The sequence below is a fragment of the Prionailurus viverrinus genome, chromosome B1 (genome assembly GCF_022837055.1).
Source record: "Prionailurus viverrinus isolate Anna chromosome B1, UM_Priviv_1.0, whole genome shotgun sequence".
Taxonomy (NCBI): Eukaryota; Metazoa; Chordata; class Mammalia; order Carnivora; family Felidae; genus Prionailurus; species Prionailurus viverrinus.
In genome coordinates, this window is record NC_062564.1 from 101,912,438 (window position 1) to 101,936,245 (window position 23,808).

Consider the following 23,808-nt stretch of genomic DNA (forward strand, 5'->3'; position numbering starts at 1 on the left):
TGGAAGCAGAGAGATCCTCTGGGGTCACCTGGGCATGACTGAACACTGATGTGTCCTACTGGTGCTGCATTTGGTTCAGGAGCCAGGAAATTCTGGTTATTTATAAGCCTTTCAATAAATGTAATGACAAATGGGGTTAGTGTATGTTCCAGAATGGTAATTCAACACCTATTATAAAAGGACAGGATTGTAGTCAGAATTACGTTTCTGGGTGGAAAAACCCTACCTTGTATGGACAGTGTCAAGTTTTTTCTTCTTGTTCCTTTCCCACCTCTTCTATCCCAGGGATTCTGGGTCAAGGAGAGCCATGTTGAAATATGCTACATCTGTTTCCACTTTGTAGCCTCCTAATGTCCTATAAGATTTTATATCCTTAGATCATTGAATGGGAAGTTAGTTGAACATTTTATTATGTGTAAATGTGGGTATAGTTTACCGTTGTGAGACCAGAGCTAGGGAGAAACATTTCTTCATCTCTGATCTAGAGAAGAGTAAGATTAATTCAATTTTGCAAATGAATCAATTTTCTTTTATGTACAACCCATAGACTCAATTGAACAAGTATAATGACACTGATGTAAGTTGTTCAAACTATTTTTGCTTCTTGGTTCTTCACTGTATTCCAGATAGTGGAGGTTGCTGGAAAGCCATGTTCCAAATAGGTAAGGAGCTACCAGGCTCTCTCCTCTGGGCCTATAGCAGACTTTAGGCACCTTTATTATAAAATGCTTTTTTCCATCCCATTTCACTCCTTACCTTCACCACTGAACCTTTTCAAAGACTCATCTACACCTGCAAGCTACATCCAGACCCACAGCTCTCCCTATTCCCTACACCATTATTAGTCTGGATATTCCTTCTCACACTGTGCTGAACAGTAGATGTCAGTGGTTACATTTTTTGGCCCTCCTCTGGTATAGGATGATGTTGTCATCACTTCATCTTGCAGTGTTCTTGTCTTTGGATCTCCTTTTTCCTTTCCAGGAAAAGTTCCTGGTGGCTGCTTCTCTGCTTCTGTTATTACTGTCTATTCCTTTTTCTGCTCTCCAAATACAGCAGTATTTCCCAGTTCCTTTCCCCAGCTCCTCTACTAAGCATTCCCATTCTTACTTGCATTTTTTAGAGCACTTTCCATACTTTCTTCTTCAACAAACATCCACTCTCTTTGCTTCAATTACCACTGCTCTGGTGTGACTCCTAGATTTACAAACTTTGCCTCTATCTGGGTGCATAGTCCTCTCATCCCCACTTCTCTGGTGGATATGTCCACCTACATAAGTGGCCAGCACAAACTAAACTAGTCCAAGTCGAACCCACTATGTTCCCTTGCAAATGATTACTTCTGATGATTTACCTTTGAGCACCCTGGCTCAATACATTGGATTTTTTTGTTGTTTAGTGGCTTTCTAGAAACTTTTTCTGCTGCCCCTTCTTCCTCAAGTGCTGTCCCATCCCAGCTACATGGCCATGGTCTTCCAGGATTCTGCCTTCTCCGGCCTCAGTTGATTGGCTCCAGGGTAGATCTTCAGTGTTCTTGGGAAGAGCAATAGTGCGCAGTGGTGAGTCAAATTGGGCTACTGTCTGCTAGCTAAGTTGCACAGGTTTTTCTAATTATAAAATCAGTATAGTAATAGCACCTACTTCAAAGTACTTATATGAATATTAAATGAGATAATACATGTAAATTGCTTAGCAATTCCACCTAAGCTAGTTCAATTTAATCTGCTGTTACCTGACTGTAACAAGAGTAACTAACACTTTTAGCTCCAAAAGAGGCTTCTGATTACCAAGTCCTAACAATTCTGCTTCTGAAATATCACTGGCTTTGTGTCATCTTGTTCATTTCTATTGCCTCCTTTGTTTTTCTGGGCAATGCAAGTACCTAATCAATCTCTGTAGCTATAGTCTAACCCACAGTCTCATTTAATAAATGTTTTTTAGGCGCCTGGGTGGCGCAGTCGGTTAAGCGTCCGACTTCAGCCAGGTCACGATCTCGCGGTCCGTGAGTTCGAGCCCCGCGTCAGGCTCTGGGCTGATGGCTCAGAGCCTGGAGCCTGTTTCTGATTCTGTGTCTCCCTCTCTCTCTGCCCCTCCCCCGTTCATGCTCTGTCTCTCTCTGACCCAAAAAATAAATAAACGTTGAAAAAAAATAAAAAATGTTTTTTAAATTTATTTATTTTGAGAGAGAGAGAATGAGCAGGGGAAGGGTAGAGAGAGAGAGAGAGAGAGAAAGAGAGAGAGAGAAACCCAAGCAGGCTCCACACTCAGCACTGAGCCCCACACCCATAAAAATGATTTTTTTGTGGGGTTGCCTGGATGACTGAATGTTGGATTCTTGATTTTGACTAAGGTCAGGATCCCAGGGTCGTGGGATCGAGACCTGTGTTGGATTCAGCATGGAGACTGCTTGAGATTCTTTCTCTCTCTTTCTCCCTCTCTCTCTCTCTCTCTCTCTCTCCCTCTGGCCTTCTCCCCAATCATGCTCTCTCTCTCTCTCTCTAAAAAAAAGAAAAAATACACCTAAAAATGGTTTTTTGAACTGCTACTTGAGCATGCCATGTTCTTCCTCCAGAACCTCCAAGGAATCTGCACTGTGTTCTGAATAAAAGACACTTTTCTTTTTTTTTTAAGTTTATTTATTTATTTTGGCAGAGAGAGAGAGAGAGAGAGAGGAGATACAGAGAATTCCAAGTAGGCTCTGCACTATCAGTGCAGAGCCTGACATAGGGCTAGAACTCAAAAACCTCAAGATCATTACCTCAGCCGAAATCAAAAGTCACGATCTTAACCAACTGAGCCTCCCAGGCACCCCTAAATGACACTTTTCTACCAGTGGTTTCACTTATTTTCTCAAGCTTCTCCCCACCTTGAGAGAGGACCTGCTGCTTGCCACTTCTTACGTTGCAGCTCAACGGAACGACTCAATCATAACTCCTCTACATGTGGCTGTCTCTGTGCCATTGTTCATGCTGCTAGTTTTACCTCAGTCCTCTCAGCTTTCTGCTATACTTTCTTTCTTTCTTTTTTTTCTGTTATACTTTCTTTCTTTTTTTTCTGCTATACTTTCTGTAAAAATCTTACCATTTTGCAAAGCCCAAACTTAATGAAACCTTTTCCATGAGACTTTTCTGGTTTCCTCAAGCAAAATGAACTCCTTGAATTCCTGTACCATTGAATTCTCATTTGTGATGTTTATTTGGCTCCATCTGCTATTACAATTGTTACTGTGCATCATTTATTTCTTCCACTAGATCGCAGGTTCCTGGAGGACAAGTGTCTTACTTAAGTCAATAGCCTCCAAAGTGACTAGTACTACATAGAGGGCATTCAAAACACATTTGTGGAATATAATTGAATCAAGAAAACATTCTCATGCTCCCTTCTGCAGCACATACACTAAAATTGGAACATTAGGCAGTAGCTACACTTGTGGTGAGCACAGTATAACATAAAAACTTGAATCACTGTGTTGAACACCTGAACGTAATGCAACATTGTATGTAGACTACACTCAAATAAAAAAAAAAAAAAAAAAGAAAGAAAAAATGTTCTCTGGTAGATTGGGCACAAAGTTGAATATAGTGCGTACAAGCACGTGTGTGATGTGTGTGTGTGCGTGTGTAAAGAAAGAAAGAGAGGAAGAGAGAAATATTTGAAGAACTGAATTAATCTCTACACCACAAATGAATTCAAGATGGATACAGTTTGGCCAGTGGTGGCAATTTTGCTTTATATTGCTATTTTTGTTTGTCACTATAACAAACTGATTTAATACTTTATTACCTTGGTTCATATTTTATTTAATTTTCTTTCAGGTTTCTATGTGTTTTATTTTTACGAAGTGTTATAATTTTATAATGAAATCTCCAACTTTGAAAAATAATCTAAAACATACTTTTCATCTTATTACATATGGTTCTTAACAATGTAAGTAAATAAAGGCAAATTGTGCTTTAGTCAAAATCAATAAAAAGCTTCCAGCCAAATGTTTTCTATTAGCTTAAATGATTGCATACTTAATTTAATGCAACAAGTGATAATAGGAAGTGCAGGGGTTTTACGAAATACATGCAATACTTACTTTTTCAAAAAATCCTTCCATTTCTCCTCTGTAACGTATTTCAGGATAAACTGATCCTTTAAATGAGAATGTAAAAATGTAAGAAAGCACTGTTTATTCTGGAAAAGTTTTAATATTATTAAAAATAATTGTCCTCAAAAATAAAACCTTTGGCTTAAAATATATAGATAGTATGAACTTTTCATTTTGATTCAAATATTAATAGTGATTTTTCAAGAGGAAAAACTTCTGCATAATACAAATATTAAGCAGGTCAGCATGGGTTACTAACAGAAAATTTGACTATCAAAATACACAACATTCCTCTGTGAAAATTTGTGCATATTTAATTTTATTGAAGTGTATCATTTGAAAGTTTTTACCTAGACATTTCTAGATATGTCTCCCAAGGCAAGGGACACAAAAGTAAAAATAAACTATTAGGATCATATCAAAATAAAAACCTTCCACACAGTGAAGGAAACAAAAAAACTAAAAGACAACCTACTTAATGGGAGAAGATATGTGCAAATGACATATATGATAAAGGGTTAGTATCCAAAATATATAAAGAACTTACACAACTCACCACCAAAAAAACCTCAAATAGTCCAATTAAAAATGGGCAGAAGACATGAACAGACATTTCTCCAAAGAAGACATCCAGATGGCCAACAGACACATGAAAATATCCTCAATATTACTCATCATCAGGAAAGTGCATATCAGAACCATGATGAGATATCACCTCATACCTGTCAAAATGGCTAACATCAAAAATACAAGAAACAACAAGTATTGTCAAAGATGTGGAGACAGAGGAACTCTCTTGCACTCTTGGTGGGAATGCAAAGTGGTGTAGCCACTGTGGAAGACAGTATGGAGTCTCCTCAAAAAATTAAAAACAGAAGTGACCTATGATCCAGTAATTGCACTACCACGTATTTACCCAAAGAATACAAAAACACTAACTTGAAGAAATATATGCACTCCTATGTTTACTGCAGCATTATTTTACAACAGCCAAACAATGGAAGCAGCCCAGGTGTCTATCAATAGATGAATGGATAAAGAAGATGTATATATGTACAAAGGAATATTATTTAGCCATAAAAAAGAATGAATTCTTGTCATTTGCAACAACATGAATGCATCTAGAGAGTATAATGCTAAGCAAAATAAGCCAGTCAGAGAAAGAATAATGCCATATTATTTCACTTATCTGTGGAATTTAAGAAACAAAACAAACAAAGGATAAAGGAGACAAACCAAGAAAGAGCCTTCTAACTATAGGGAACAAACTGATGGTTACCAGAGGAGAGGTGGGTGAGGGGATGGGTTAAATAGGTGAAGGGGATTAAGAACACACTTTTTTTAAATGTTTATTTATCTATTTTTGAGAGAGAGAGAGAGAGAGAGGCAGAGAGAGAGGGAGACAGAGAATTCCAAGCAGGCTTTGTGCTGTCAGCACAGAGCCTGATGTGGGGCTTGAACCCAAGAACCATGAGATCATGACCTGAGTTGAAATAAAGAGTCTGGATGCTTAATTGACTGAGTCACCCAGGAGCCCCAAGAGTACATTTATTTTGCTGAGCACTGAATAATATACGGAATTGTTGAATCACTATATTGTACACTTGAGACTAATATAACATTGTATGTTAACTATGCTAGAATTAAATTTAAAAAAATAAAAATGAGATCTTTATCATGTTTTCTAATCTTTTTAAACATACCAACCTCAATTGAAAGTAAAAATGTGCAAGGTAGACAATTTTTGTTAGTTTTATTGAAAGGCAAAACCAAAAATGGCTAACATTTTCAACCTAACTGAATAATGTTATAATTCTAGTATAATAGTTTTGATTATTCAGAAAATAATGATGGAATAAGAGAGAAAAACAAAAACTAAAGGAGAAAATGTACATATCACAAATAGATTTGGTAATAATGTTGACTTATATTTGTATGATTTTATATATATATATTTTTTGTTTATTTATTTTACATTTTATCTTGGAATAAAGGCCGAGAAGCAATAAGTTTATTTATTTTGAGAGAGAGAGCTAGCTCACCGACATGAGTGGGGGGTGGGGAGGGGGGTTGGGCAGACAGAGAAGGAGAGAGAGAGAGAATACCAAGCTGGGGCTCAAACACACTGACAGTGAGATCATGACCTTTCTCCAAGGTCATGGAGATTCAAACCAAAGATTCAAAGGCTTAACCAAACTGAGCCACCCAGGAACCCTGATTCTTTTTGTATTTAAAAGTACTTTCATATATAGTGTCTTTCTGATCTTTACAACAATCCTATCACTAGAAAGAGTTTCAGACATGAAACCCAGAAGAAATAACTTGTTTATCCTTGTACTTGAGCAACAAGGAAAAAAATTAACTGGAAAATAGTATATTTAATAAAATGTTCGTTTTTGTGGTTGTTGTCGTTTTGTTTTGTTTTTTACTTGGGAAAACATACATTATGAAACAGGCTGGAATAGAACAGGTTGGCTAAGGGACTGGTAACGGAAGACTTCATTTGCTCTAAAAGCAGGAATTGGCATTGGTATATGTTCCAATATTAGCCTCATAAAAATACTGCTTGTTTTCCAACATATAAAACTGCTTTCAAATCCCAGATTCCCTCAAGCTGTTTATATTATAACTTCATCAAAGTCTCAAAGTCAAGAATCTTCTGAACTGCTTGAACAGCATCTATTTCTTCTCCCTTTCTTTTTCTTTCTTTCTTTCTTTCTTTCTTTCTTGCTTTCTTGCTTTCTTGCTTTCTTGCTTTCTTGCTTTCTTGCTTTCTTGCTTTCTCGCTTTCTTTCCTTTCATTTCCTTTGGTTTTTCTCCTCTAAACACTTTGAGGAACTCCTTGTGATACTTGCCATAGAGGTGGAGAAAATCTTTTTTAATTGATAATGACTACTGACTACTAATTTTCTTTGAATTCTCTGTGCATAGATAAAAGTCTTAATGAGATTGGAAACTATCATAATTCTTGGAGAGAGTACATAAGAATAATGTGCCCTTTAGAGAAAAAAAAAACCAAGACACTGAAATTCCAAGTATTGCTCCTGCTATTAAGAAATCAGAAAATCCTGGGATGCCTGGGTGGCTCAGTCAGTTGAGCGTCTGACTTTGGCTCAGGTCATGATCTCATGGTTCATGGGTTTGAGCCCCTGCATGGGGCTCTGTGTTGACAGCTCAGAGCCTGGAGCTTGCATTGGATTCTATGTCTCCCTCTCTTTCTCTGCCCCTCCCCTGCTTGTGCTCTGCCTCTCTCTGTCTCTCAAAAATAAATAAATGTAAAAAAATTTTTTAAAAATTTAAGAAATCAGAGAATCCCTCCACTTCACAATCAGAAATAGTGTAGAAAGAGGGAACAGTCAACACTTGCTTGAGGTTAGAAAGATAAAAATGACAGTTCATTGTTGGTGAGTTTCTTGTGTATTCATTTTCAAAAACTGTGGCAGAGAAAAACAGAGAATTGAAGTTGAAAGTTATAAGGAAAGAGAAACTGAATAATGTCGCTAGACAATTTGACAATTTGACACAATTTGTCACTTAACAAATTCAGCATCCCAGTATTATATTTTGGGTGAAATCTTTTTAATGAAGTATTAGACATTGCCATTTCTTTCCCAGTTGATTCCAACATTTAGATCCATCTATCATGAGGTCGCATTTCTTTTCTTGTGTACATGAATGCACCAGAGTGTTTCCTCTGAGTCAGGCATTAGAGCAAGCTATCCAGTGCATTTGGTAGGAAATTGTGGTGAGTACACTGTTTAGATGTATTCTGTTCTCCTTCATTAATTATTTAATTAGGGTCTTAAAGTATTTCGCAAACCTATAAACAGGAAATCCTATGTGTAATGCCTTCTTTTAGTCTGAGTCTTCTTGTAATATTATATTTCCAAAGTAATTCCTAGTAATCAGATGTCTAAATTAGGACCAGATTCCAGAATTAAAAGAATGAAAACAGATTAACTCAGTAGGCTGAAATATTAAGGAAACTAGGCCAACTAGAGGTTAATTTTCTGTCCCAGGGTCTTTTGTAATTTCTGATCTTTAGGCAACACACAGAGATGAACATGCATATAAAGGACCTTACTGGAATAAGTAAAAGAAAAACCTTTCTCTTTTATACCTATATGATGTGGAAAACCATAACATTAACTGCACTAAATTATAAGCAGTGGAATCTTACATTGTTTCAACATGTCTGGGCATGTTTGGTGATTGGATTTGTTCCAAACCAAGCTCTCCATGGATTCCTGATAACCCAATGGTCGGAGAAGGTGGGTGGAGATTGCCAATAAAACCATAGATCTACTTTAAGTTCAAGCCAGGATCCCCACTCCATGTAGATACATAAAAGCTCTTACTATACCTACATTTATTAAAGTTACATCTTGTCATATCTATATGCTCAGTGTATGCCCACATATACTAGCTACTGTATCTAAATAAATCCAACTGAGACCATGAACAAGTTGAATTTGTTAATTCTACCATTATCTTAACTGTGAAGGTGACCTAGGCTCTTGACAGAGATCTAGTTTCTTGAGAGGGAAAGATGCTCTTAAGATTTTTATAATTGCTTATTCTTAATAATTTTAAATTTGCCTCGGTGTCCTACTAAATGATAACCCATTGTAATGAAAAGAGTAAATGCCACTAGAACTAGAAGTCTTAAGATACAAGGAATATAGCTATTCAAACAATGTTCTGGTGAAAAGTTTAAATTTTGAACAGACCTCAATTATCTGCGTCCCTCATCAATGTGGTAAATACCTAGCGTGTGTGTGTGTGTGTGTGTGTGTGTGTGTGTGTAATAGTATACACTATTATAAATGTACTGATAAATAATAGAATGGTATAGCATTGTGACAATGGTGTTAAAATATTATAAGAATTGCATGCAGGGAAAGGTTATTTATAGCACTGCTTTAGGTCTGGAACATCTCTGAAATTTGGGGGTTTGGAAGTGTTGAAATTGTTATAAGGTTCTGCTTTATAAATTTGCTATGTTGCTTGCTATAGACTGAATGTTTGTGTTTCCCCAATATTCATATGCTGAAATCCTAATCCCCAATGAAATGGTAATAGTGATTGAGGCCTTTAGGTGGTGAGGATGAGGTCCTCAAGAATGGCATTAATGCCGTTAGAAGAGAGACCCCAGAGACATACCTTACCACTTTCATCTTGTGGAGACACAGCGAGAAGATGGCAGTCTATGACGCAGGAAACAAGCTTTCACCAGACACTGAATCTGACCTTGGCCTTCCCAGCCTCCAGAATTGTGAGAAGTAAATTTCTGTTGTTTCTATGCCACCCAGTTTATGATATTCTTGTATACCCTGAACTAGGGCATGCTGGTATTGTTCAACTGAAATGAGGAAGATCTAAAACAGTAATCCTTGCGGACAGGACCATAATGTCCAGGCTAGAGTTTTCATGCTAACATGGTCATTAGAAGAGCAGCAGCAAGGTTCATTTACATACATAAATGTAGGAGCCAGAGTCCAGTGGCTTAGGTATCTGACTGCAAGTTGCAGGGACAAGGAATTCTGATCATACTCTGTTTTAAGAGAGTGCCACGGTGAACAAAATTGGTATTAGTTACCTGCAATCAGAGCTTGGTTAACTAGCTAACCAATGAGCATGAGTGACACCTAGACATTGGACCTGGAGGAAGTGACATTATAAGCCCTATAGTTTGCTTACGAAAACATGGTTTCTTACCAAACTTCAGCTAATAAGAGTGAGTTAGGGTGAATGGTCTCAGATATTTGCTTAATGTTTTACACCCCCTCTCTAATTTATAGGTAGTTTTTGATAAATTATAAAATCAGTACTTTATTATAAAAATCCAAATGTTATAAACATGTTAATGTAGAAAATAAAAATTCCCAACAGTTTCATTCTCCAGATATTAACCAACTGCTGCTTATCTTCCCCCCCCACCATCCATTTTTCTTCTTATGACAGGGAGGCATCATGACCTAGTAGTTGAGAAGGCAGATTTGGGAGCCAAGCTACTTGGGTGCAAATTTCAGCTCTGTCACTTACTAGCTGTGTGACTGTGGGGCAAGGACCTCTCAGTGCCTTGGAATCCCATCTCTGCACAGGGGCATAACTACCTCTCTCACTGAGTTGTGAGGATTAACAATGGCATATTAGAATAGTGCGTGGTACATGGCAAGTGTGGTTTTTATTAATGATGATGATGATTATACAGTTACATATCAGTAGATATTTACACATACAAATATAAGGTACTTTATTATTAAAATTTTTTAAATGTTTATTTATTTATTTAAAGAAAACTTTAGTGTTTATTTTGTTTTTGAGAGAGACAGTGCAAGCAGGGGAGGGGCAGTGATAGAGGGAGACCCAGAATCTGAAGCAGGCTCCAGGCTCTGAGCTGTCAGCACAGATCCCGACACAGGATTTGAACTCATGACCCGAGTTGAAGTCAGACACTTAACTGACTGAGCCACCCAGGCGCTCCTGTATTTTCTTGATTTACAGATATTCATTTGCTATCATAAACATATATGAACTCTATCTGTTGTGGTTTTCCATTGCAGAACAGGGGAAGAAAGTGGTATTTTAATGGCCCAGCTTAGGCCAAAAACTAGCTGTTGTAAAGAAGAGAATTCCCTATTGGACTTCATACCCTCCCCAATCCCCATCTCATCAAACCATTAGACAGAGTTTCAAGATTTTGTCCATCCTTTAATAATATTTATTCTTACTGAAGCTTTCACTTATATCATTCTAAGTATTCTTGGCAAGAAGTGGAAATATATTTGGTCTAAATGAGACAAACTTAAACTTAATCAGTAAAACATTAGTTAAATGGAAGGAGAATAAAATTTCCCCATCCAATACTTGGCCTGTTTATTTATTAGGTAATTTGATTACAAAAGTTTGGAAAAGCAACAGATGAATACAGCTCTTTTTATTCCAGAATGAAACAAGGGGTCAGATATCAGGATCACATTCTCTTATTTATTTATATCCAATGTATCCCATTATTACCTATAATAATAATAAAATAATAAAAATTGTTTTCCCTTGTAGGTAACTTTTTGTTTCTCTCTTGCTGCTTTTAAAATTCTCTCTTTATCTTTAAACCTTGCCATTTTAATTATTATGTGCCATGGTGTGGACCTCTTCGGGTTCATCTTGTTTGGAACTCTCTGTGCTTTCTGGTAACAAGAAAGTTGGTAACAAAGTTACCTACAAGGAAAAACCTATTAGGCTATCAGGTGATTTTTCACCAGAAACTTCACAAGTCAGAAAGGAATGGCATGAAATATTCAAAGTACTAAAAGGAAAAAACCTATAACCTACTTTACCTGGCAAGGTTAACATTCAGATTTTAAGGAGAGATAGAGTTCCCCAGACAAACAAGATAAAGGAGTTTATCACCACTAAACTAGCCTTACAAGAATGTTAAAGGGACTTCTTTAAGTGGAAAAGGAATGGCCATAATTAGACATAAGACAAATATGAATAATAAGATGTAAAATATGACAACATAAAATGTGATGGGAGTAAAAAGGGAGGAATAAAGGAGGAAAAAGAAAAAGAAGGAGAAAGATCTTTTCTTTATTTTCTTCTTCTTCTTCTTCTTCTTCTTCTTCTTCTTCTTTTTTGAGAATCTGCTTCACTTAAATGACCATCAAATTAATATGGCTGGTATTTACTTAGGATGTTATATATGAACCTCTGGGCAACCACAAACCCAAACCAATGATACATAAAAAAATAAAGACAAAGAAAGCCAAACAAAACACTATCAGTACTTATCATGCACAAAGAAAGAGAGCAAGAGAATAAGAAAACAAAGAACTATAAAAACAACCAGAAAACAAATTTTAAAAATGGCAATAAGTACATATCTATCAATAATCACCTTAATGTAAATGGCCCAAATGCTCCAATCAAAAAACAGAGTGGCAGAATGGATAAAAAAACAAAAAACAAAAAACAAAAACAAGACTGAGAGGCACCTGGGGTGGCTCAGTGGGTTGAGTGTCCAACTCTTGGTTTCAGCTCAGGTCATGATCTCACGGTTCATGGGACCAAGCCCTACGTTGGGCTCTGTGCCGACAATACAGAACCTACTTGGGATTCTCTCTCTCCCTCTGTCTCTTCCCCTCCCCTGCATGTACTCTCTTGTTCTGTCTCTTACAAAATAAATAATTAAATTTGAAAAACAAAAAAACCACAGGACCAACCTGTATGCTTCATATAAGAGACTCACCTCAGACCTAAAGATACATACAAATGGAAATACAAATGGAAACAAAAACCTGAGGTAGCAATATTTATACCAAACAAAATATACTTTTTTCAGTTATTTTAATTTTTATATTTATTTACATTTATTTATTTATTTATTTATTTATAAAGTTTATTTATTTTGAAAGAGACAGAGACAGCACAAGTTGGGGAGGGGCAGAGAGAGACAGAGAGTGAGAGAGAGAGAATCCCAAGCAGGCTCCATGCTGTCAGTGCAAAGTCCAATGTGGGCTCAAACCCATGAACTGTGAGATCATGACCTGAACTGAAACCAAGAGTCAGACGCTTAACTGAGTCACCCAGGCACCCCCAAAATAGACTTAAAAAAAAGACTATAATAAGAGACAAGAAGAGTATTACATAATGATAAAGGGATCAATCCAACAAGAGGATGTAACAATTGTATATATATATATATATATATATATATATATATGCACCCCACATGAAAGCACCTAAATACATAAAGCAAATATTAATGGACATACAGATTGAAACTGAGGTAATACAATAATAGTAGGGGACTTTAACACTCTAGTTACATCAGTGGATAGATCATCCAGACAGAAAATCAATAAGGAAACAATGTCTTTGAATGACACACTGGACCAGATGGATATAATAGACATATACAGAACATTTCATCCAAAAACAATGAAATGCACATTCTTTTCAAGTGGACATGGATCATTCTCCAGAACAGATCACATATTAGGCCAAAAAACAAGCCTCAATAAATTTAAGAAGATTGAAATCATACCATGCATCTTTTCTGACCACAATAGTGTGAAACTAGAAATAAGTAACAAGAAAAAAACTAGAAAAACCCAAACATGTGGAGACTAAACAACATGATACAAAACAACCAATGTATCAATGAAGCAATCAAAGAAGAAATTTTAAAAAAATATATGGAGACAAATGAAAATGAAAACGCAATGGCCCAAAACCTCCAGGACACAGTGAAAGCAGTTCTAAGAGGGAAGTAGATAGAAATACAGGCCTACATCAAGAAACAAGAAAAAAACTCAAATAGACGATCCAATATTATGCCTACAGAAATTAGAAAAAGAAGACAAAGCAAAGCCCAAGATGAGTAGAAAAGAAGAAAAATAAAGATAGAGCAGAAATAAATGATTTAGAGACTAAAAAACAAAACAAAACAAACAAAAAAAACAGTAGAAAAATTCACTAAACAAAGTGCTGGTTCTTTGAAGACAAACAAAACTGACAAACTGACAAACAAAACAAAACTGACAAACCTTTAACCAGACTCATCAAGAAAAAAAGAAAAAGGAACCAAAATAAATCAGAAGCTAGAGAAAAGAAGTAATAACTGACATCATAGAAACACAAAGGATTATAAAAGAATAATATGAAAGGTTATATGCTAAAAAGCTGCAGAACCCAGAAGGAAAGTATACATTTCTAGAAACATATAATCTTGCAAAATATTTGAACCAGGCAGAAATGGAAAATATGAATAGATTGATTATAAATAATGAAATTGAATTGGTAATCAAGAATCTATCTATCTATCTATCTATCTATCTATCTATCTATCTATATACCAGATAGATTCACATGTGAATCCTACCAGACATTTAAAGAGCCAATACTTATTCTCATCAAACTATTCCAAAAAAAAAAAAAAAACAAGAGGAAGCAAAGCATCCAAATATATCCTATCAGGCCAGCATTACCCTGAGACCAAAACCAGACAAAGACACCACAGAAAAGGGAAACTATAGGCCAATATCCCTGATGAACATAAATGCAAAAATCTTCAACACAATACTAGCAAACTACATACAACAATACATTAAAAGGACGATTCACCATGATCCAGTGGGAATTATTCCCAGGATGCAAGGATGGTTCAATATTCCCCAAACAATCAACATCATATACCACATCAACAAAATGAAGGATAAAAATCATATGCTCTCAATAGATGCAGAAAAAGAATTTGACAAGATTCCACATCCATTCATGAGAAAACCCCTCAACCAGATGGGGTTAGAGGGAATATCCTCCAACATAATAAAGGCCATATATGAAAACCTACAGCTAACATCATCCTCAATGGTGAAAACCTGAAAACTTTCCTTCTGAGGTCAGGAACAAGACAAAGATGTCCACTCTTGCCATTTTTATTCAACATAGTACTGGAAGTCCTAGACACAGCAATCAGACAAACAAAAGAAATAAGAGGCATCCATACTGGTAAAGAAATTAAATTGTCACTATTCGCAGGTGGCATGATATATACATAAAAAGTCCTAAAAGAGTTCACCAAAAAACTACTAGAAGTAATAAATGTATTCAGTAAAGTGACAGGATACAAAATTAATGCCCAGAACTCAGTAGCATTTTTATACACTAACAATGAAGTTACAGAAAGAGAAATTAAAAAAAAAAAATACCATTTACAATTGCACCAAAAATAATAAAGTACCCAGAATAAACTTAATCAAGGAGGTGAAAGGCTTGTACTCTGAAAACTATAAAACACTGTTGAGAGAAATTGAAGATTACACAAATAAAAAGAGATTCTATGCTTGTGGATTGTAAGAATTAATATTGTCAAAATGTCCATATTACACAAAGCAATCTAGAGATTAAAAGCAATCCTTATGAAAATGCCAAGAGCATCTTTCACAAAACCAGAATAAATAATACTGGAATTTGTATGGAACCATAAAAGACCCCAAATAGCAAAAGCAATCTTGAAAAAGAAGAACAAAGCTAGAGGTATCACAATCCCAGATTTCAAGATGTACTACAAATCTGTAGTAATTTAAACAGTATGGTCCTGGCACAAAAATAGATATGTAAGTCAACGGAACAGAGTAAAGACCCCAGAAATAAATCCACAATTACATGGCCAATGAATCTATGACAAAAAAGGCAAGAATATATAATGGGGAAAAAACAGCCTTTTCAATAAATGGTGCTGGGAAAACTGGACAGCTACATAGAAAAGAATGAAACTGGACTACTTTCTAACATCATATACAAAAATAAACTTAAAATGGATTAAATGGAGACCGGAAAACATAAACATCCTGGAAGAGAACAAAAGAAACAAAAGCAAAAATAAACTATTAGGACTACATCAAAATAAAAAGCTTTTGCACTGCAAAGGAGCCCATCAAGAAAACTAAAAGGCAACTTACTGAATCAAGAAGTTATTTGCTGGGGTGCCTGGGTGGCTCAGTTGGTTAAGCATCCAACTTCAACTTAGGTCATGATCTCACAGCTCGTGTGTGAGTTTAAGCCCTGCGTGGGGCTCTGTGCTGACAGCTCAGAGCCGGGAACCTGCTTAAGATTCTGTCTTTTGGGTCTGTCTGTCTGTCTGTCTCCTCTCATGTCTCTTCCCCTGCTCATGTTCTGTCACACATCAATAACTGGTTATTGCAATTGTCAGAGGTCAGTTTCCAACATATGAACAACTAGAAAATGGAGGTTCTACATTTTTACCCCACAGAATATGGCAATGATAGTTTTAGCTTGAAAAGTTTTTAAAGCAAGTTTATTAAGCATCCACTTTGACTATAAAATATATTAACAATGTACCTAATAAAATATCTATCATTAAACAATGTAAATTCTTCAAGCCTCAAATAAAATAATAGTAACAAATATATTTTTTTAGAGACAAAGGTAAGCCAGGTATTGCAGTAGGCACATTACATTAATTATCTCATTCCCCTTTCATCAGTTATGCAAGGTAGATGGTAAAAATGCAAACTTCTGTCAGTGAGTGTTAGCCAACCAATCATTACTTAAGAGAGTTAATTTTCAAATTCCCTGTAAGTAACAGAATCTCTGGCTGGTGTTCTCCATTCTATTATTAACTAAAGAGGTTTGGAATAACTCTCCGAGGTTTGGAAACCACACTTCGGTCACTTTGCCTACAGAAATAAGACTTAGTACCTCCACTTCCTCTTGCAAATATTTTTTGGGCCTATGACAATTTCCTTAATTTTCTATCCTGTGATCTGCTAGCATTACAGTGATTTTATTGCTGTGATCAGAATTGAAGATATTTAGTCAAGTGTCATTCTTACTTACATGAATAAAAAGTCAAGTCAGATTCTGTTTGGGCTTCAGTGAACCTATTTACCTGAAGACACTTACTCAAGTCTGTTTACATTGCGGACTGAAAAACACAGGCACACTCTTTTTGCAACTCATCTTTTAAAGAGGAGTCTATTCCCTACCCTTTAAATCTAGACTGTTCTTGTCACTTGCTTTGACCAAAAGAATATGGTAGAAGTGAAGTTATGACTTCCAAACTAGACCTGAAGCTTCTGCCTTGGTTCTTGGAGAATGCAGCCCTGAGACTGACATGTAAGACAGTCAGTCTAGCTTACTGAGGACGAGAGGCCAGAGAAGAAGCATCAGCTGCCAGACATGTGCCTGAGGCCACCTTGAATCTTCAACTATGAGCCCAGGCAAAACCAGTCTCACCCAGCTGACACACAGAATTGGAGAAATAGCAAAGTATTGTTGGTTTAAAACACTAAGTTTTGGTGTGGTTAATTACACAGAAATATATAGTTCATATTTTTTTCTTCTTATTCCTGCCAGCCTCATAGGAAATACTAGATAATTTAGGAAAAGGTAGTGAATTAAGGAAAACAGACAGTGAGTAAGTTCTATGAAGATAGACCATACAGCTTTATTTCACCAACAGGAAAGGGGAGAAATGAAGAAAATATCATTGAAGAGCAGAAGAGATAGGTGACTCTGCAGGTAGGGGAGGTAACCTGTAAATTATGGGGGAACAGCTCTGTCATGGCACCTTGGTGGCTGGGTTTGGTTGTCAGCTTGCCCTGGGTCTGGTGGATTCTCCTTAGGGTCTTTTTGAAACACGAGAACCTGAAGGCTTGTGAGGAGGGGTTACCAGGAAATTTCTCACTTGCTTTTCTATCTGTCAGGGAAACTGACATGAGGCAGTTTTTCATTGCCTTCCAGGTTCTGATGAGGTGTGAGGCTTTCTGCCTCACTCCCCTTTAGACAGAAATGTAGGCTATAAAACTGTATAGTTGCAATCTAGAATTCCCTGCTTGGCAAGAGAGTATTTCAACTCGTTTTGTAATCATCTGGCCCTTTAGTTTCCGTGCCATCCCTCTTGGGCTGTGAAACAAGCACCTTTGGCTACTCTTTTCTGTCTATGTAAGTAATAAATCCTCTAAAGCTAAAAAGGGCTCAGTGTCTTTACTGGCCAATTCTGGCAGGCCTTGGCTGTGGCCTTGCCTGCTGTCTGTTTGACACAGGTAGGTAATGGAAAAAAAAAAAAAACTTGTCATAAAGTATTAAAAACAAACCATAATTCTGTAGTTAAAGTGGGATGAAAATTTGACACATTTTCTGTTCCCCACCCTATCCCAAGTCTCATCTTCAGTAATAAATACATGGATTATCAATGCTTCAGTTATGTTAGCCATGCCTCTAACTTCTGCAAGTTCATCTGTACCATCAATAAATGCATCTCAGCAAATACAAAACCTATATATACTTTGAAAAGATAGTCTGAGTTGGCTTAGAAACTAAGGTAGAGCAAATATTTGAAATTTTAACTCATATGTCAATGAAAGTATAGATACTTCGGCATAAATTGTTTGAAGTTATTGAAATATTTAAGACAAAACTCATGAATTCTCTTTTTTTCTTGTTATTGTAACTGTCCATAAAGAAAAAAAAAGTCAGAAAAATAAGTCAGTAATACTGGGAGTTTAATTTTATTGCTATGTAAATAGTTTTCCAAATAAACCGAATTTGGGTGGGATGGATATTTTCTCTACAAAAGAACCAGATTCCCGAAGTACATAAATATACCTCTGATATTAAAGTCTTTAGAGAAACACATAGAATTTAGGGAAACTTTTAGTGAAAATTCTTACTCCAAAAATATTTACAAAAATTGACTTATTTTCTTCTTTCATTCTCCCCACTATCTGTGAATGGGAAGAGTCCTTAAACGTGAATGTAAAACATTAGACATCAGAAGGAATAAGAAGAAAAGCAAAGGACTTGGTTTATAAATAGAGTAACAGAGGCTTTGAGTAATCAAAAACTACCTGTGAACACATCCTGTGTTCAAAAACTAAGCAAGGATTCTGCCCACTCAGGTCAGATAGAGAACTACTTTTGCTCTAAGTAAATAGCAAGCTAAATGAGCCTGTTTTTATTGAGAGGATATTTGAGCATGTGAAGTGTAAACAAGGAAAGTGGTCTAGCCAAACTAGTTTCTACCTTTTGCAGACACCGTTTATTCTTCCACACTTAAAATTTTTAAATTTGTGCAGGCCAATATGAGGATGGGGTACTCATCCATGAATAAAAATGTAATTCAAGGCACCTGGGTGGCTCAGTCAGTTAAGTGTCTGACTTTGGCTCAGGTCATGATCTCACGGTTCATGAATTTGGGCCATGCATCGGGCTCTCTGCTGTCAGTGCAGAGCCCGCTTCAGATCCTCTCCTTCTCTCTGTCCCTCCCCATCCCGTTTCTCTCTCTCTCTCTCTCTCTCAAAAATAAATAAACATTTTTCTTCTAAATGTAATAATTCAACTGACATTCACTGAGTGCTAACCATAAGCCATGCATTATAATTACCCCATGTGTCTCCTTGGCTCCAGCTTTCCCTACTTTAATCCACTTCTCTGCCTAAAATTATTCCAAGGCTGCCCAGTGCTTCCACAATGAAACACAAACACCTGAACCTGGGGCAAACAGCCCAGCCCTTGCCAGCCTCTCTGGGACCCTCTCTGCCAGTCTTCCTTCCTATCTTAGATCCCCAGCCCCAGACAGACTTGCAGTTTCTGGGAGGTGCCCTGATTTCCATAACTTTGCACACGCTGTTGCCTATTTCTAACCTTACCCCTTCTGTCTCCAAAGGAGTAACTGTTCCTTCTTACTCCATAGCATAATCTGCATATGACTATGCTGGCACTGATTTCACAGTGAAGTTGCTCCCTCCCTCATCCTTGTGATTCTAATGCTTAACCAGGGATAACAGTAAAAAAAAAAAAATGATTATTGGATAAATAGGAACATTAAGAAACATGTGTATTAGTGCAAGCTGAGTGTGTCACAGTTTGAGCTGAGACAGCAAAAATATTTGTTATAGTGAAGATCAGAATAATTCTTCAGAGGAAGAGTATGCTTTTAAAAATGGCATGGAGGGGGGCACCTGGGTGGCTCAGTAGGTTGAGCATCCGACTTTGGCTCAGGTCATGATCTCATAGTTTGTGAGTTCAAGCCCTGAGTTAGGCTCTGTGCTGACAGCTCAGAGCCTGGAGCCTGCTCTGGATTCTGTGTCTCCCTCTCTCTCTCCCCCTCCCTCACTCATGCTCTGTCTCTCTCTCTCTCTCTCTCTCTCTCTCTCTCTCTCTCTCTCAAAAATAAATAATAAAACATTTTTTAAAAATTTTAAAAAATAGCATGGAGGTATAATTTTTCAAAAGCTAATTATACTGATGGCTATGGATGCTAGCTCTCTCATGCATGGTTCATAGGAGTCCAGAGACTAGTTCTTATTTGTGAGTAAGAAAGGCTCTGTATCAGGCTACAAGAGGTAAAAAAAAGGACTAAAGTAAACCTTAGTTTTCATGATTCATCTAAAACCTTTGCATCTACTTTTTTTCCCCTGATATTGGACTTGGAAAAAAAGCTGTTAAGTTCAGTACTTAACATGGCTTTCAAAAAATTATATTGGCAGGGCACCTGGGTGGCTTAGTTGGTTAAGCGACTGACTCTTCATTGCAACTCAGGTCAGGATCTCACAGTTTGTAAGATTGACCCCCATGTTGGGCTCTGTGCTGACAGTGTGGAGCCTGCTTGGGATTCTTTCTCTCCCTCTCTCTACCCTTCCCCTGCTTACCCTCTCTCTCTTTCTCTAAAAATAAATAAACTTAAAAAAATTATACTGGCAAAAATGGAGCTAGAGCTTCTGGGATGATAATGAATGCATAGGACTTTCTTTGGAAGGGTAAAATTTGACTAGTGTTCTATGAGTCAATAGGAATCTAGGAACAACTTTAAGGGATCAGTAAGGAGGATGGACAAAAGAATCCCAATATTAGAGAAATAATACGGGAGTTGGAATGATAAGATCTGAAATAAAGTCTGCTTATTCTTTTTCAATACTGGCATGGGCTAGTCGTAACTTCTCTATGCTTGCCTCCACATCTGTAGAGAAGTTAATAAAGCATCTCTGAAATTTCCAGTTAATATGGTAGACTAAACCAACATTGGAGATCTACTCCTTCCATAAAGTTTTAACTGTTTTAACATAGGTTTCAACATAAGAAAGGGAGATCTCCAAATAATGTAATATAGAGGAAATAATCCAGGATGGGGAGGAAGAGCGAGAGCTAAAAGCAGTCACAGGGGCATTAGAACAAGATATATAGCTACAGAGCTGGAGATCATAATCACGGGAGGAAAGAAGTCAAGGTATATATGGCCCTTTGCATGTAGGGTAATAGAGCAGAGGTCCTTTCATAAAGCTGTGGGTCTGAGAGACCCAGAAATGGCCTTTCAGCCATATAATGGGGCTCAGAAAATCCCAACATCTGATCCAGGGATAGGCATGGAAAAAAGTCAATTGCACATTAAAGATCATTGCTTGGTAGGAGGATTATATATCAATTAAACTTCATTAAATTAAATATGCATATTAAAATTTAAGAGTAACCACTTAAAGAACAGAAATAGTATGCTAACCTTCCTCTTGTCTGGTAGATCAATAACAGTAAAGAAAATGCATGGTGATTTAAATGAAATAAATGCTATGTAAATGCTTCTTGTTAGGTACAATCATCAATCCAAGTTCAGGTTTTACCAGTGACCTTAAAGACAAACTAACTGGACGACTGTTCTGAAAGTGAAAGTTCAGTACTTAACTTGTATAACTGGTTCTCATCTAATGATTTCCCCTTCTCCCAGCAGACTCAAGAATGGCAGTCTCCTGACAAGATGAAGAACCCATGTCATTTAAAATTCTGGGTGTTAATTTCTCACCATCTGTTTAGCGTTGTTGGACTTAAGTTGGAAAAAAAAAAGAAAAAGGAAAATGATGGATTTGGGTTCCAATTTACTTTGTCCTTTGTTCTATTTCTTCAGGAATTCAATTTGAATCTGTTTTACAATGCAAACATCGTGTTAAAAGTACAACGAAAAATTGAATCAAATGAAAAATTTTTTGTCATTAAATAATATTTGGGGTAATAATACTGTTTAAAAAAAGATCTCGGTACTGCTTCTAGAACATAGTATTTTAAAGCCTGACAGGACCATGGGAAATGTCTAGCTCAGCGAGTTTCTGGTGCTGCTCTAAAGAGTCATAGGGATTTGCAGAACCTTTGAGGCCATGAAGGGAGGGAGAAGGGAGGAGCAGGAGATCCTCCCTGTGCCCTAGCATAGCTTTTTCAATTTGCTTGGGCTTCAACTGGGCTTCAACTGGGCTTCTGTATGAAATTTCCTTTGAAAATAGTGCCATACCTATAGATTGATAGATAGGGAACACTGATTCTATATTCTTTGTTTTACAGATGATGAAACAGGTACAGAGAAGGTAAGTGACTTGCTCACTGTTGAAAGCAAATAAAAAACCAGGGACTAGAGATCAGCCTTTTTCTCTAATACTACATCTGTGTTAGAGACAATGGTTTTGTTTTTTCTCTTGACAAGAGAAACTGAGGCATTGTGTTAAGTGTTAGGACTGAAAATATAAATAAATTGTGGTCTCAGCCCTTAGAAGCCTTTGATTCTATGAGATCAGCTAGGAGAAGGTTTTAAGAGGGATGGAGCCATCAACAATTCTTAATGCAGTCAATGGAACCAAGAGGAACAAAATAACCCAAAAAGATTTTAAAAACAGAAAAGGACTCACACTTTTAGGTGAAATTTGACCTTGGTTGTTTTTTTTTTTTTGAAGTTTATTTATTTATTTATTGTGTGAGAGAGAATGTTAGCATACTCATGCACCAGTGCATGAGCAGGGGAGGGGCAGAGAGAGAGGGAGAGAATCCCAAGCAGGTTCCATGCTTTCAGTGCAGAGCCTGATGCAGGGCTTGATCTCATGACAGTGAGATCATAACCTGAGCCAAAATCAAGTCAGAAGCTTAACTGACTGAGTAACCAAGGTGTCCCTGTAAACTGTTACTATTATCCAATGTATCTAAAAAAGGAAATAGAGTATGAGAGTGTGAAGGGATGGGTCTTTTCTGGGGGTGGCTAGATTTGGAGCATTCAGTAAGTATGGAGAAAAATATAATACATTAAAAAGCAACAGCAACAAAGAAAAGTGCTTTGTTGTAAGGAAGTTCTTTTTTTTTAATGTTTCTGTATTTTTGAGAGAGAGAGAGACACACACACAGAGCACCAGCAGGGGAGGGGCTGAGAGATGGAGACAGAATCTGAAGCAGGCTCCAGGCTCTGAGCTGTCAGTATAGAACCTGATGTGGGGCTCGAACTTGTGAACCATGAGATCATGCCCTGAGCTGCAAAAAGGACAGTTAACTGACTGAGCCACCCAGGTGCCCCTGAGGAAGTTCTTAAAGTTGTGCTAATATAACGATGTATTAAATGGTGCTAAAATAGGGGCACCTGGGTGGCTCAGTCAGTTAAGCGACTGACTCCTGGTTTCAGCTCAGGTCATGATCTCACCAGTTGTGAGTTCAAGCCCCACATCAGGCTTCATGCTGACAGAGTGGAGCCTGCTTGGGATTTTCTCTTTCTCTTTCTCTCTCTCTGTCCCTCCCCCCTCTCACTCTCTGTCTGTCTCTCAAAAATAAATAAATAAACAAAAAATTTAAAAAAAATAATAAATCGTGCTGAAATAGTTAGCTTGAATGGTACTAAAAAGGAACTAAATAATTTACCAAAAAGTTTTAAAGAAATTAAGAGAAAAAAATGCCAAAATGACTTAGCGTGCCTATGTTAAAAATGTTGCATAGAAAAAAAGAGGTAAATAAAACAATGAAGAAGGTGGAAGAAAAATGGCTTTATCAGTAATTAACTATATAGATTTCTCTGGGTCACAATTTCCTCATCTATAGACAAGGAGATTGGAAAAAAAGAATCTATAAAATTCTTCCTAGCCACAAAATTATCTATGGCTACAAGGGTTTGACTCCAAATAAGGGAGAATATATATAAAATATATATTTACTTAGTAGCTAAGAAACAAGATGTACCCTTCTTTTTATAATTTAATTTTCCTTAAGTGAACACAAATAACATCATTAATAAAATAATTGACATAAGATTTATCAACCAATGAAGAAACAATTGGAAAAATTAAGAACTAGAAAAAAATTACTCATTATTTCTGAATCTGGCTAATATCTTGGGTGTTTATATTATAGTGATGTCCTCAGAAAAATCAGAACAATTAAGAACAAAGCAAATT

General features: G+C 36.7%; 1 protein-coding gene across 1 annotated transcript in view; it reads right to left on the minus strand.

Moving 5' to 3' along the window:
* Positions 1-4,087: 4,087 nt before the first annotated feature.
* The window catches only part of BBS12 (Bardet-Biedl syndrome 12), a 50,490-nt gene continuing 30,769 nt past the window's right edge, over positions 4,088-23,808 (minus strand). Inside the window, exon 4 of the transcript XR_007151423.1 lies at positions 4,088-4,137. The gene's annotated coding sequence lies outside the window, so the exon portion shown is untranslated. The remainder of the gene's footprint in view (positions 4,138-23,808) is intronic.